This window comes from Camelus ferus, chromosome X (assembly GCF_009834535.1).
Source record: "Camelus ferus isolate YT-003-E chromosome X, BCGSAC_Cfer_1.0, whole genome shotgun sequence".
NCBI classification, from domain to species: domain Eukaryota; kingdom Metazoa; phylum Chordata; class Mammalia; order Artiodactyla; family Camelidae; genus Camelus; species Camelus ferus.
In genome coordinates, this window is record NC_045732.1 from 71,544,611 (window position 1) to 71,558,699 (window position 14,089).

A 14,089-nucleotide genomic window follows, 5' to 3' on the forward strand; every position below is an offset into this window, starting at 1 on the left:
CTAAGTCACAAAAAACAGAGAAGAAATATATTTATTGAGTTAGAAACATGTTCATACACTGTTGCATAAAAATATCACATTAAAGATATTTCTCTAATAACTCAATGTGCACCCATTGGTGAGAGAGGGATCCTTTCATTTTCTAAGTTGTATTTCTATACTATTTTAAATATGGAAACTTTATTGAATAAAATGTTGAAACCATAAAATACTTGGATCTGATTATAAATATGACATCCATATATTTATTGCTTTGGAAACTTGTTCATAGTATGTTGTTTTGTGGATAAAAGAAACAGATCAAGACAATTTAACTGACAATACTTCTCTGTGTGTGTGTGTGCATACATGTGTTGCTATGTCTTAAACTTCTTCACACCAATTATGCACACTGTAACTCATGCAGTCAGTTCACACAGGAGCTTGACTTCCAGCCATAGGAGCTGAAGATCCCAGGATGGACATCAATATGGAAGAATCACTATCAGTGTCTGGAAAATTCCTGAAAGCTTTGGCCTATACAATGAATCCAGCCACCTCCCTCACTCTAATGAAACTTCCCATACCCATAACTAGCCCCTTAACTGAGACGTTCACATCTGCGATTCTGACTCCGATCACCAGGTGGCATCTTTCTCCATTTTCTACAGGTCATTTGCTCCCAATTGAAAAGGCACTCTTTATAAACAGAAACAAATATTTGTTTTTCCTCAAGACAAATTATGAAACAATAAGGACTGAGTAATCACAACTTTCTTTGAAAAATTCATACGTTTATAATAAAAAGACAGAGGACATACGCAAAGATCCTTTCTGCTTACTCCTGCACCTACATCTCATTAATTTATTAAGGTGTACTGGGTTTCTACTGAGTGCACACACTGTCAGGTCAATTCCTTATCTGCATCCCACACCTGCCTAATTTTGATCTCTAGACCTGCATGAAGTGGAAATGCCCACAGGGAGCAACATGTACGTTAGTGCCCACCCATGACGAACGACTTCAAATGGACTTCATTCTAACAAGGTTAGTCCAAGCTTCTTGAATCCTGGAAACCCAGGATCTACAGAAGAAATGATGTGGATGAGCAGGAAGAGGTGCTGCCTTGGGAATCTGACGGACCTCATAACCCACACCTCTGTCCTCTTGCATAGCACTAATGATATACCATCTCCTCCTGACAGGCCCTCACTCAAAGAGGGAAAGACTTGGCAACCTTTGTATGGTTTCAGTCTGGATTTTCATGGGCAGGAACTGGAGGTGTTGCTTTTCCTTTAGCGCTTCACAAGGTCATAATGGTAGATTTTGGAACTGGTTTTGTGTCTGTCTTGTCCCTAGGAGGGTGGTCCCTCCCATTTAGTCACCTGAGTGGTCCATCTGAGGTGACATGGAGTTTCTGCTTCATGTAAGACCTCCTCTCCCACTTTGAGGAGCCTGGGCCCAAATCCACAGGAGACAGAGAGGAGTAGAGACCAAGTTCACAAAGACAAGCATATGACTAGGACCAGTTCCAGTTCAAACATCTAATCCTTCTAATTTAGCGGAATGGTTTTCACAGATTCCACACATTATTTTCACCCCTCCCAGCATTCCCCTTAGATAGTCTATAAGGAGACAGGTATTTTCATGCATTGCTGGAGGTAATGTAAAATGATACAACTCTGCAAAGGGGATTTGATACCATTTAGTAAATTATTGTAGGTTTACTCCTAGAACCAGCAGGCTTTCTTCTAAAAATCTATTCCAAAGAAACAATTCAAAAAGAAAAAAAGAGGCATATGTAGAAGGCCGTTTCTGGCAGACCAGTTCATAACAGCAGAAGACAAGAAACAAGACAGATGTCCCCTAACAGGGGGCTGAATGATAACCTATGGTGCGTCTGCATTCTGTAGGACTACGCAGCTATAAAAGTAGTGAAGACTGCCTCTCTATACTGCTATGGGTCAACTTGAAGGTATATTGTTCAATGAAAAAGGCAAGGTGCAGAAAATGTGTACAGCTGTTGCTGTTGAAAACAGCAGCCACTAGCCACATGTGCCTATTAAGATTGTGTTCCTCAGTAGCATGCACCATGTTTAGGTCCTCAACACACACAGGTAACTAGTGGCTCCATGCTGGTCAGTGTATATACAGAATATTTCCTTTTTGGCAGAAATTTCCATTGGACAGTGGTAGTATAGAATATGTCACCTGCTAAGTGTGAATGGGGGAGAAAACTAACATACATATAATATTTGATTATTTTTTTAAACTGGAAGGTTAAAACAAAAGATGAAAAAAATTCATACCTATTAAGGGGACAGAGGAGCAGCCCAGGATGGAAGATGATGATCTATATTTTCTTAGAATATAATACAAATTTACAGGTTCTATACACTGAAAATGGCCAGAAACGATGACTAACTCAGTAGCAATGTACAACTTTACTACCCAGATTGAGTTCTCTGAAGACAGTTCCCATTAAAAGGAACCCAGTTTCCTTGGGGAAATGGGTAGGGACTTACCAAATGAGTTTGGACCGAACTCTCATACCAGAAAGCATGTCAAAAAGACTCAGAAGCCAACCTGAAGGGGCTCCCACTGGACAAATAACAATTGAATGTAGAAAACATTAATGATTGCAATGGATTAAAACATAATAAAACATCTATGAGCATATGGTGATACTCATAGGTGACACTCTAAAACAAAACAATTACACAAACAAAACCAACTCACTGCTCACCTTTGGAAAATACTAGGACCCAACCCATTTTAAAGTAGAAATACTACACAAGAACTAAACATTCATCCTTCTCTTCCTGTTGTACTATATCTCAGTGAACCTAAGAGTTCATGAGAAGTTTCTTTTAGAGAAGAATTCCAGATAATACAAGCAGAAGGAATTATAAAATTAAAATATCACCCTCTTATGCCCTTTAATGAAATGTGGGTCTAGGCAAAGATCTTCAGAGGCTGCAAAAAACTTAAGGTGAAAAGATGGGAAGCTTTATAATGGGAGGATCAGGCTGACAACATCTAAACCCAGTGAATCTTAAAGCCACAGGACAGACAACCAGACACAGGGGGCCTCCTGGTGTAATGCTATAGGAACAGACAATTCACATATGTGGTATTAACTTGCAGTTGAACAAATCTCTAAATCTACTTTAAAAATTTTAAAGGAACACTAAGGGCCAGAAGAACATAATAAACAACACAAGAGGATTACAATCAGCAAAATCAAGAATGAAACTCTATCAGTCAAAAGATCTATTATCTTAAGCAAATAAACTGGAATTTTTTTTAAAAACGAAATGAACCATCTTTATATTACAACTTTCAGAAATTAAAATTAAAACCATAATGAGATACTACCACTAACCTACCAGAACAAAAATTTAGAAGAAGATGGAAATCACCAAATACTGGTAAGGATGTGGAGCAGGTAGATCCCTCACATACTGCTGGTGGAATACAGACTGGAAAAACCACTTGGACAAACACATAACAATATCTACAGAGCTGAACATACACATTCCCCATGACAAAGAAATGTCACTCTTATGTACATGTCCAACAGATATGAACATAAATGTCCATCCAAAAGATATGTACAAGCGTTCACAGGCTGCTTGTCCATAGAAAGTCAAAACTGGAAAATAAATATATTGATAAATATACTGGAAAACATCCACACAATGTCTTTTGTTTAATTATTACTTTTTTGTTTTTCTGAAATAAATGCCCTCTGTATAAGGCACAATGCCTGCTGAGGCATAGTGTCCACCCAAAGAGATGTGGCTCTGTTCTAACATCACCCACTCGGCTCAGCAAATGTAGAGACATCTTCCTTCTAAGTGTACTGGTTAGGAGTGAGGGCTCTGGAGACAGATAGGTCCAAACTCCAGTTCTGCAGCATACAAACTGAGTGAGTTTGAATACTTTTACTTCACCTTACAGTCACATTGATTGCCTTATTGGTAAGACCAGGATTATGCAGGACTTACCGCAGACAATAAAACATTAAACAATTATTGCTTTGCATTTTGGTTTCTAAAAAGATAAATGGACAGGAATCACATTACTTTAAAAATTCAACTGCAGAGATGTTGGGAAAGCTGGCCCTCTGGACCTTGGAAGAAGGAAAGAATGTGTCATTCCTCAGTTTCCTCTTCTGTAATTGGAAAACAATCATCCCTGCTTCATGGATTGTTACTGTGAGAATTGAGTTAACACATGAAAACATTTAGAACAGTGCTGTGCACACAGTAACAGCTCAATAAAAGTGAGCTGTTTTTAACAAAACTTACAAGTTGACATGGTTATAGTTTTGAGAGTTTGCATGCATCTTTTAAAGATTAATAATCTTATAACTGAATCCTACTCATCGAATGACAGATTTTGTATATCATTAACTTTCACTATAACCACTGTTGGATACCTAATTGTCTTGAGAACCTCTCAAAAGCACTTGACACAACTGACTTCATGAAACACTACCATTTCTACACGTGACCAAACATAAAGTCAAGGGGTCATCCTGGATCCTGTCTGATCCTCACACACACACACACCCCACAGCCACTGCAGGTCCCACCTGTCCCACCTCCTATACCCGCTGTCCAGGCCACCCCGCCCTCTGCACACTGCTGCAGCTCAGGGCCAATCCACTCTCATCCCTCTCCTGGACTCTGCAAGCTTCTCCTAAGGGTTACCCCACAGCTATTCTATCCCTGTCCAGTCCACTCCCCACACAGCGGCCAGAGTCAGCTTGTGAACACGTGTATCAGAGCCTGTCACCCCACATGCTAACCCTCCACCTTCGGAATGAACTCGAAACTCCTGACACAGCCCAGACCATGTGGCTCCTGTCTGCCCCGCCCTCATCTCCCACACCTGCACCTCATCTGCCAAGCCCCACCCATGTGAGATTGTCAACTGCTCCTGCAACCACCAGTGCCACGCACATCACAGGGCGACTGACCCAAAGGCCTGCCCAGGCCAGGTGTCCTCTTGTTGTTCAGGATTCAGCTCTAATGTCGCTTCCTGGGGAAGAGCTTCACTGACAGCCTCATCTATAATAATCCCTGTCCCCGTCATTTTTAGCCTATTTATGTGTATTTTCTTCAAAACACTTATACCCATATAGAAGCATCCTGCTTATTGATTTATTTTACCTGCTTATTGCCAGTTTTCTCAAACTAGAGGAAAGCTCCTGGGACCCTCCTTGTCTTGTTCCCTGTGCTGTATCCCAGTGCCTATTTCAGGGCCTTGCAAATAAATTACTGAATAAATACTTCCTCCATGAAGGAATTGTTACCTACTTGACACAACATAGAGGAACAGATATTTAAAGCTGATTATCAGGTGCAAATAACAATGAAATCAGACATTAAAAGATTCAAAAATTTTAGAAGATCTTCTTGCAAATTCTACAAAAGTGCTTTTCAAACTTGGATGAATACCAGAACAATTGGAGATATTACTCAAAATGTAGACACCTGCCATTCCACCTCCCTGGTTTTGATTCAGCAGACCTAGGGTGGGCCCAGGAACCTGCGGTTTTAACAAGCATTCCCTGATCATTCTATGAAATGGTCCAAGGACCACACAGAAATCCTGATCTAAATGGCTGACATTTTTTGTGCCCCATTAATTTAATGACTATCATGCAGAGTTCTATAATATCTGGGGTGTCTCTGTTAAGGTAATTACTTGAAAGCACACCAATCCTTCCCTCGATCTGTGAGCACACATTGCTTTCTCACATGGCATCACACCTAAACTCTATAATACTACTAGATGGTGGGGAGGACTGAATATTGTTATTTGGTTGTATAGATGAGACTGGTGGAAGGGTAGGAACTTACCTGAAGTGTCCCAGTGATGGGGCTCGATCTCTTCACTTGCTTCAGGAACCTGTCTGGCAGACTCAACATCACACTTGGTTCTTTTCTATCAGCTCCAGCTTCTGGGGCTCAGAGTCCATACCCTTCTCTGATGTTCCACTAGAAGAGAGTCAGGGGAGAAGGCAGCACATGGAATTGAGAGAAGTGAGTGGAAAGGAAAGCACCTGAAACGCAGGGGAAGGGGTGAGGATGTTCTGCTTGTCCCACTCAGTTCACTGGAAACTGTGCAGTGATACTTTGCCCCTCCCCCAGCACTACCACACCGCCCCCTCCACACACAGCAGTGACATTGAAGCTCACTCATCATGGACATGTAGGCTTATCCTTGCTTGTGGCACATGTCCAAGTACTCTCTCCGGAAGTCATGCTATTATGTTAATATCAGATACATCACATAAACAGAACGAAGGTTGCAAATTTGGAATGGAACTAACATTGCTGAGAACCTACTAGATATCACATGCTATAGGCTGTTATTTTTTATTTTCAAATTCTCAAAGCAATGCTCTGTGGGCATCATTACTTCCTTTCTATAGATGGGAGACAGGCTCAGAGAGGAATATATGTGCACAAAGAATTCAAGGGAGGTAGCAAATGGACACAGAGGTCAAATTGAAGGGCTAACACCGGCCCATTCTGGGACAATTTTAACATCAAAATACTTAATGATAATAAACTCTTTGAGGAAAAATAGGACTCCAGGAGTCATACTTACACAAATGACTACAATTAATTAATGATGGGAAAAAGGGAAAGCTCGATCCTACACTCAAATGCTAGCTAATAATTCTAGAAGGAATGACAAAATTGGAAAAGCAGTGCTTGATAGAAACCATAGTAACGAGTGGCTCAGGTAAGAATCATAAATAGATGCTCAGACTGCATCAAATCTCACTGCAGTCAGAGTCACCATGGTAACCATGCTGGCCAAGAAAAGCTGGGAAAAAATAAACAATATCCACCCTTATGTTCCAATATTTGATAGGAATTAAATAGGACTGGCATAACACACAGTAATTAACCTCAAGTATTCTGCACAATAAAGATTCCTAGAAGCTTCAGCAATATACACATACATGTATACATACATGTATGTCCACATATATATATATATTCATATATATATATATATATATATATATACTCTCTCTTTCCCTCTCCTCCCCTCTCCTCCCCTACCACCCACTCTCTCTCACCATCCAATATCCCAAGAATTCACTGAGGTGGATTCACTGGAGTATAAAGAAGAAAATTCCCACAATTCAACAGATTCATTTCTGATCACATGCATAAATTTCAAAGGTACTGGACTATTTTAGTGATGGATTTTTTCTGGAGATGATTTGTAGAATTGTCTCTGGGACATTTTTCTCTATGATTTCAGTAGATTGCCAATAATGGATAAAAGCTGACCTGGAAATACAGGAAATGGCGTGTTATGCATCAAATACCCTTTCCATCCTAGAGTAGTCTGTGCTTTCAACCAATAAGATTCCTCAACAACTTCTGTTGAACGTTTGGCTACTGACAGTTCAGTGAAAATAAAATACATGAAAATTTTAATATTTTAATTAAAAATACTGCCATTTACAATACCAACAAGAAGTATGAGATACTTAGGGATAAATCTGTCCAGAGATGTGCAACACCTATACACTGAACACTACAAAACATTGCTCAGAGAAACTAAAGAAAACCTAAATAAACAGAGGGATATGCTATTTTCCTGGTTTGGAAGATTCAGTATTGTAAAGATGTCTGTTTTTCTCAAACTGATCTATGGATTCAATGAAATCACATTAAAAGTTCCAGCAGACCCTTTTTTTAAAGAAATTGACAGAATGAGTCCTAATTTCATATGGAAATGAAAAATATGAAAGCGACAGACTTTGAAATGAAAAACGACTTTGACAATAACAGGGTGGGAAGATAAACACCAGCTGATTTCAAGACTCATTATAAATCTATAACAATCAAGACAGTGTGGTATTGGGGTGAAGGTAGAAATGTATATCAAAGAAACAAAATGAAGAGTCCAAAACAGACCCACACATATACGAACAACTGATTTACAACAAAGCTACAAAGGCAATTTGGTGGAGAAAGTATAATCTTTTCAACAAACGGTGCCTGGAGAAGTGGATATCCATAAACACAAACATAAACTGTGATTCATATATAGAATCATATATAAAACTTAACTCAAAATGTATAATAAACCTGAATATAAAAGCAAAAATTATAAAGATTCTACCAGAAAACACAGCAGAAAGTCCTTGTGACACTGGATTAGGCAAAAATTTCATAGATGAGAAACCAATACCACAATCCATGAATTAATAAATCAATACACTGTATCTCCTGAGAATTAAACATTTCTGCTCTTCCAAAGACACTGTTGAGAGAAGGAAAAGACAAGCCACCGACTGGGAGAAAGTGTTTGAAAATCATGTATCTGATAAAGGACTTGTATCCAGAATATAGAAAATCTCACAAAAGTCACTAAGAAGGAATCAGACACTCAAATAAATTGGCAAAAATTCTGAATCGACATTGCACACACAAAAAATCAAATGTCAGATAAGTACTACATGAAACGATGCTCAACATCATTAATCATAGGGAAATGCAAGTTAAAACTTCAATGAAATACAAATACAAATAAAAACTTCAATGAAATAAGAATGGCGAAAATTAAAAAGATGGAACACACCAAGTCTTGGCAAGACTACAGGGGATGGAACGCTCATACAACTGCTGGTGGAAATGAAAAATGGTGTGATCACTTTGGAAAACACTATAGCACTTTATTATAACGTTAATCTCACATATATCACATGATTCAGCCATTGCACTCCTATGCATTTATTCTAGAGGAAGAAGGTCTATGTTTATGCAAAGACTAATACACAAATGTTCATAGTAGCTTTTTTCAAAAGAGCCCCAAATTGGAAACCACCGAAACATCTATTAATAGGTAAATGGATAAAACAAATTGTGGTATATTTATATATTGGAATTATACTAAGCAACACAAAAGAATTAACTATTGATATATACAACAAGATGGATAAATCTAAAAATAATTATCATGAATGAACAAATCCAGACCAAAAAAAAAAAAAACCAGAATAAAACTTCTTTGATTCTATTTAAATACATTTCCAGGACATGAAAACTAATCCACAGTGACAGAGAACTGGGTTTGCCTAGGGACAGGTAAGTGGGAGGGCTAAGGAGGCCATGTAGGACAGAACTGAAAATGTTATGTCCTGGAAAAATAATACTAATGACATGTAAACCTATCTGAAAAAAACCCCTATCTGGTTATTTTAGGGGATATGGCTTGGTATTACTATACTGGGCAAACTGTAGGGTAATTAACATTTTTGAAAATACAAAAATTCTTGTAATTGACATTTTAACTAACAGTTGAAAAATTCCAGGCTTCTTTAAAATTTTATTATATGATGGATTAAAAACATGGAGTCCATGGAAGAATTTATATTGCAACATCAAATTGCTAGGAAGAGCTGTGAACGAACAGCATATTTCAACAACCATCTGGGAGATATATGGGAATCACTGATTATTATTTATAGTGTCAGAAAAATATATGTAAGTTCATACACATGCATATTAAACAAAAGACCCTCAAGCTAGACAACTCATTGCTTTCAGACAAAGAAAGCATCTCTAACATGGGCCCAAGTGCTAATGCAAAGCATGTAGCTGCTGATGGAATGACATTCCACCTGCTAAACCTCTTCTCTCATGGTGAGATCAAAGCACTTTCTCTACTTTTAGGCTAGTTTGTGAACCTCACAGGAGCTATTCCACAACATGCTTTTGTTCAGATCTATGAACTCACTTGAATCAGGAGTCATATCCCACTAAAGATGTGAAGTGTTGGGGTCTCCTGGAAGCCCCTACCCTTGAACCTGGAGTAGGAGCTTCAGGAGCCATCAGGACACAGATCCTCATAACCTGCCTCCTTCAGACACCTGATATGAGCTGGGCCACTGGCATGAGGAGCTGCACAGGGAGAGACAGATCCAGCAATCACTATGCTTTACTGCTGTAACTGTGTGCCTGGCACCATGCTAGGCACGGGGTTAGTGACAATGACACGGATACGATTGGTTAGTGATCCTCACAACCAGATGTTACAACGGGCTTCTCATCAGGGCCTTTCTCTTCTCTTTTCCTCATCTATCCCTTAACAACAAAGTTGAAAAGGAATAAGCAATGGCCTGAATTCATACGACATCCATGATCCCTCAATAACCACAGGGCCATGGACTTACTCCTTTGTTATCATTGAACGTTCACACCGATCCTGTGGGTAAAGCATTCTCAGCCCCATTTTACAGAGGGGGAAGCTGAGGCTCAGAGAGAGTCGTTACCTGTCTCACTTCCCGCGCTCCTGCCTTTAGAAGGAAAGTGGCTCCAGGACACCCCTGGAGCAGGACACCGCACTCACTGGTGCCCGGGGTGTGGGGGTGGTGAGGACCCCAAAGTCTTTACCTACGAGACAGCCGAGGCACCGAGTCTCAAAGCAGGAAACGGAGACTTGGATATGGATCCCTTTGTCTCCTCACATCCCAGGGCGGCCCAGCCCCCACCGCGGGGACCTACACCCTCAGCTGAGTCCCGAACATCTGAAGGCAGGACCCGCTCTTCTCGTCAGACCGCCTCAGTCTCGGTGGAAAGGTCGTTACGGTCGCCATATTGACGTCAGGTTTCTATGGCAACCGCGACGCGCAGGCAGGTCCGCCCACTCCGGAGATGCCTCCTCACGCTCCTCCACCCCCTGGATTTCGCTGAAAGCGGAGCACCTTTGCTCTTTCAGGCTGCCACCTGAGAAAGCATAATAATTAGAGGAACTAGACTGGGACCCGGGTAGTTTGCGGAAGTCTGCCCATTTGTTGGAACAAAGCACATTCCTATAATCCGGAAATTTTTTGCTTTAAAGAGGCAATAGGAGAATATAGATATAGATATAGATCAGTATATACAGTATACAGAGACCCAGGGAGGTGTCCTAAGGTTCTTGGAGATGAGCTTGCTCTCAGAGAGTGAGCATGTAGAATCACAAGCCTTGCTAAGCAGTTAGTCATCTGTGGCAGAAAACTAAGACGCGGTCTATAATCGTGTGACTTGATGTAAAAAAACGACAAAGAAAGTCATTTAAGAAATCTCAGAGATTTTTCAGGGAGGCAGGAATAGAATAAGGTAGTCATTTATTAGGCAGAAGCGTAGTCAATTAATCCATACATTGGTTTATCCTGGGGAGCTCTTATCCACCATTCCTGATATTTTCTTCTGTGTGGAAGGACATTCATTACCAAAGCACTTCCAGCCCCTCTACACTCACTCTTTCTGTTTTGCAGGAATGACTTACCTGATTCTGAGGTTGGAAGGAGAAACAAGGGTTTCACAGCCCGGACTCTCTCTCTTTAAAACTCTTACAGCAAGCTGCCAACAGGGAGCATGTGTTCTGCCCTGCCCTCAGGGATGGGTCTTACAATTAGCTCACAGTTCTCCCCTTTTTGTGTCTCTCTAGCTCACCAGCTATTCCTATGTTACTGCTTTAAAATGCCTGTGTCATTATTGCCCCCCAAATACACCCTTGCTCTATGTCTGGGCCATAGACCAACTAAGAAATAGGGAAAAAAGAAAAGAATAAGGAGAACAATACATCAACTTGATTCCTTATAAAGGTGAAATTGGAGAAAGTGGCTTAGATTTGCTGGCAAATGGGCTTCCTATTATGACGTCCAGAACTGGACAGACTTGTCCACTCGGCAGTGCTGCACTGGGACAGTCACTAAGGCCAAAGGCTGCAATGTGTGTCTATCGGCTGTCTGATAGAAGAGTCCAGTCAATGCATACTCAGAGAAAGTGGCTTTCTTGCCAAAGGCAGTCCCTGTAGCAGAAGAAAGTGTTTCAAGACACCTTTTTTGAGAAACACTTCTCAAAGTGAATAAATACCCCTTGTTCTGAATGAATACCCACCAAGACACCTTCTGAGGCTTCCCCCATGGAGCCATTGTGGCAACACTTTCTTAGTACCTTAATTCATGTGATTTTAGTGTGATTTCATAATTATTATTATTTTCCAATTTCCAAGACTAGTGTGAATATCAGATGATCATGAATATTTCCCTAGAAAATTCCCTCAAGAAGGAACTGATGGGATTCTCAGAAATGTACTCCCTCACATAAACCAACACACAAACTATAGTCAAAATGATAACAAAGTCCTACCAAGCCTTCGAGGATAAGAGAATCCCTATGTTACCCAATGATAACAGACCACAGAAAAAAGAGGTAACATTCACCACTATCATAATGTTTTGAATATCCATTTCTGCTTAGCAATAAATAAAACAATAACCATGTATTATTTCTCAGGATTCTGTTGGTTTACTGGGCTCAGCTGGGTGTTTTTCTGCTCCATTTGATATCTGTTACCTGAGGCTGCAGTCATCTGGAGGCACCTCTCATCTGGAACATCCAAGACAGCCCATTCACATACATGAGAGTTAGTGCTGGCATCTGATGGGAGCTTACTGGGGCTACTGAATGGAGCATTTTGGGTCTTCTCTGCAGAGCTCTCCACATGTAGGGCTGCCAGATAAAACAGAGAACACCTAGTTAAATCTGGATTCCAGACAACCAAGAAATATTTTTTTTAGTGTCAAGTATGATGGTTAATTTCATGTGTCAACATGACTGGGACAAGGTGCCCAGATATTTGGACAAATATTATTTTGGCTGTTTCTGTTATGTTTGGATGACATAAACATTTAAATAGGTAGACTTTGAGTAAAGCAGTATACATTTTCCAAGGACACATGCCTGGTAAGAGGCAGCATAGTTATTCTAATCCAGGGTAATTGGATTCCAAAGTTGGGTTCTACACTGAATCTATGCATATATGGTGAATAGTAATGTTTACTTTGCTCTAGAGCAGGTTTTCTCAACCTCAACACTGTTGACATTTTGGGTCAGAGAGCTCTTTGTTGTGAGGGCTGTTCTATGCATTGTGGGTGTTTAGCCTCCATCCATAAGATTTCATTAGCACCCCTGGTGTGACTACCAAAAATGTTTCCAGATATTTCCACATGTCTCCTGGAGATGGGGAGCAAAATCACCACTTTTGGAGAACTACTGCTCTAGATACATATTTCTGACAGGTAGCTGGATACATAAGTCTGGAATCAAGGAGAAATTTCTGAGATGAAGAGATGATTTGTAGGCTTATGGGGCCTGGCATGTAATAGCTGTCCCATAAATATTTGTTTAATAAATGTAAATTGTCTTGAAAAGGGGACCTGGAAGCACCTACCCTCCACTTCTTTCTCCTGTTTGGGTTCTGTCTCACTTAGAGCTGTCCAGTCACAGACTGTCTCCAATACGCTTCCTGTCCACAACAGAATCAGCATGATTCTTCAGCAGCTCTTCCGGTCTTCCTCTGTCATTCAGGCTGCAGTCTCAGTCTCTTTGAGGAGGAACATTGGTGTTACAGCAGTGACATTTAATAAGAACTTGATCCTGATCAGAAACTCTTGGTGGACAAGATTAGAGAATATAGAACTAAGCGACAGACATCTGGAGGACCTGTTGATACTGGCCCAGAGTATCAGCAAGAACAGGACAGGGAGATTTTTAAGCTTAAGCAACTGTATGGTAAAGCAGACATGAATATGTTCCCTAACTTCACATTTGAAGAGCCCAAATTTGAAGCCATTGAAAAACCATAGTCCTGAAGAAATAATGTAAAAGTTTTCTGGTAATTTGTCCTAGATTAGTTGTACAACTGATCAGAAGTATCAGAATAAACATACATTTCACAACTAAAAAAATGTAAATGTGCTTATAAAATTCAGGGTCATCAAATCTTTTTATATCCTTATACCAGTTCTACAAACTAAGGTAGGGTCATTCTTAAAAACTTTATGAAAATCTGCATTTTCAACTCAACACTTATTGCTTAGCTTTTGTTTCCCTTTGTAAAAGGAATGTATTTGAATGGTAGACCATGTCAAAATGGGTTACACTACACCAGGTAAAGCCAGAGCCAGAACTCAACATTAAGATGGCAGAACAAAAGGGTGAAGTTCCAGTGTAGCCTACATTTCTGTGCCAGACACCATGCTAAGTACTTTAATGACATTAACATATTTGATCT

The 14,089-nt window shown here is 40.0% G+C and overlaps 1 pseudogene; it reads left to right on the forward strand.

Annotated features, from left to right (window-relative positions):
- The first annotated feature begins 13,341 nt into the window (after positions 1-13,341).
- On the forward strand, positions 13,342-13,737 carry LOC102516770 (annotated as a pseudogene).
- The last annotated feature ends 352 nt before the right edge of the window (positions 13,738-14,089 follow it).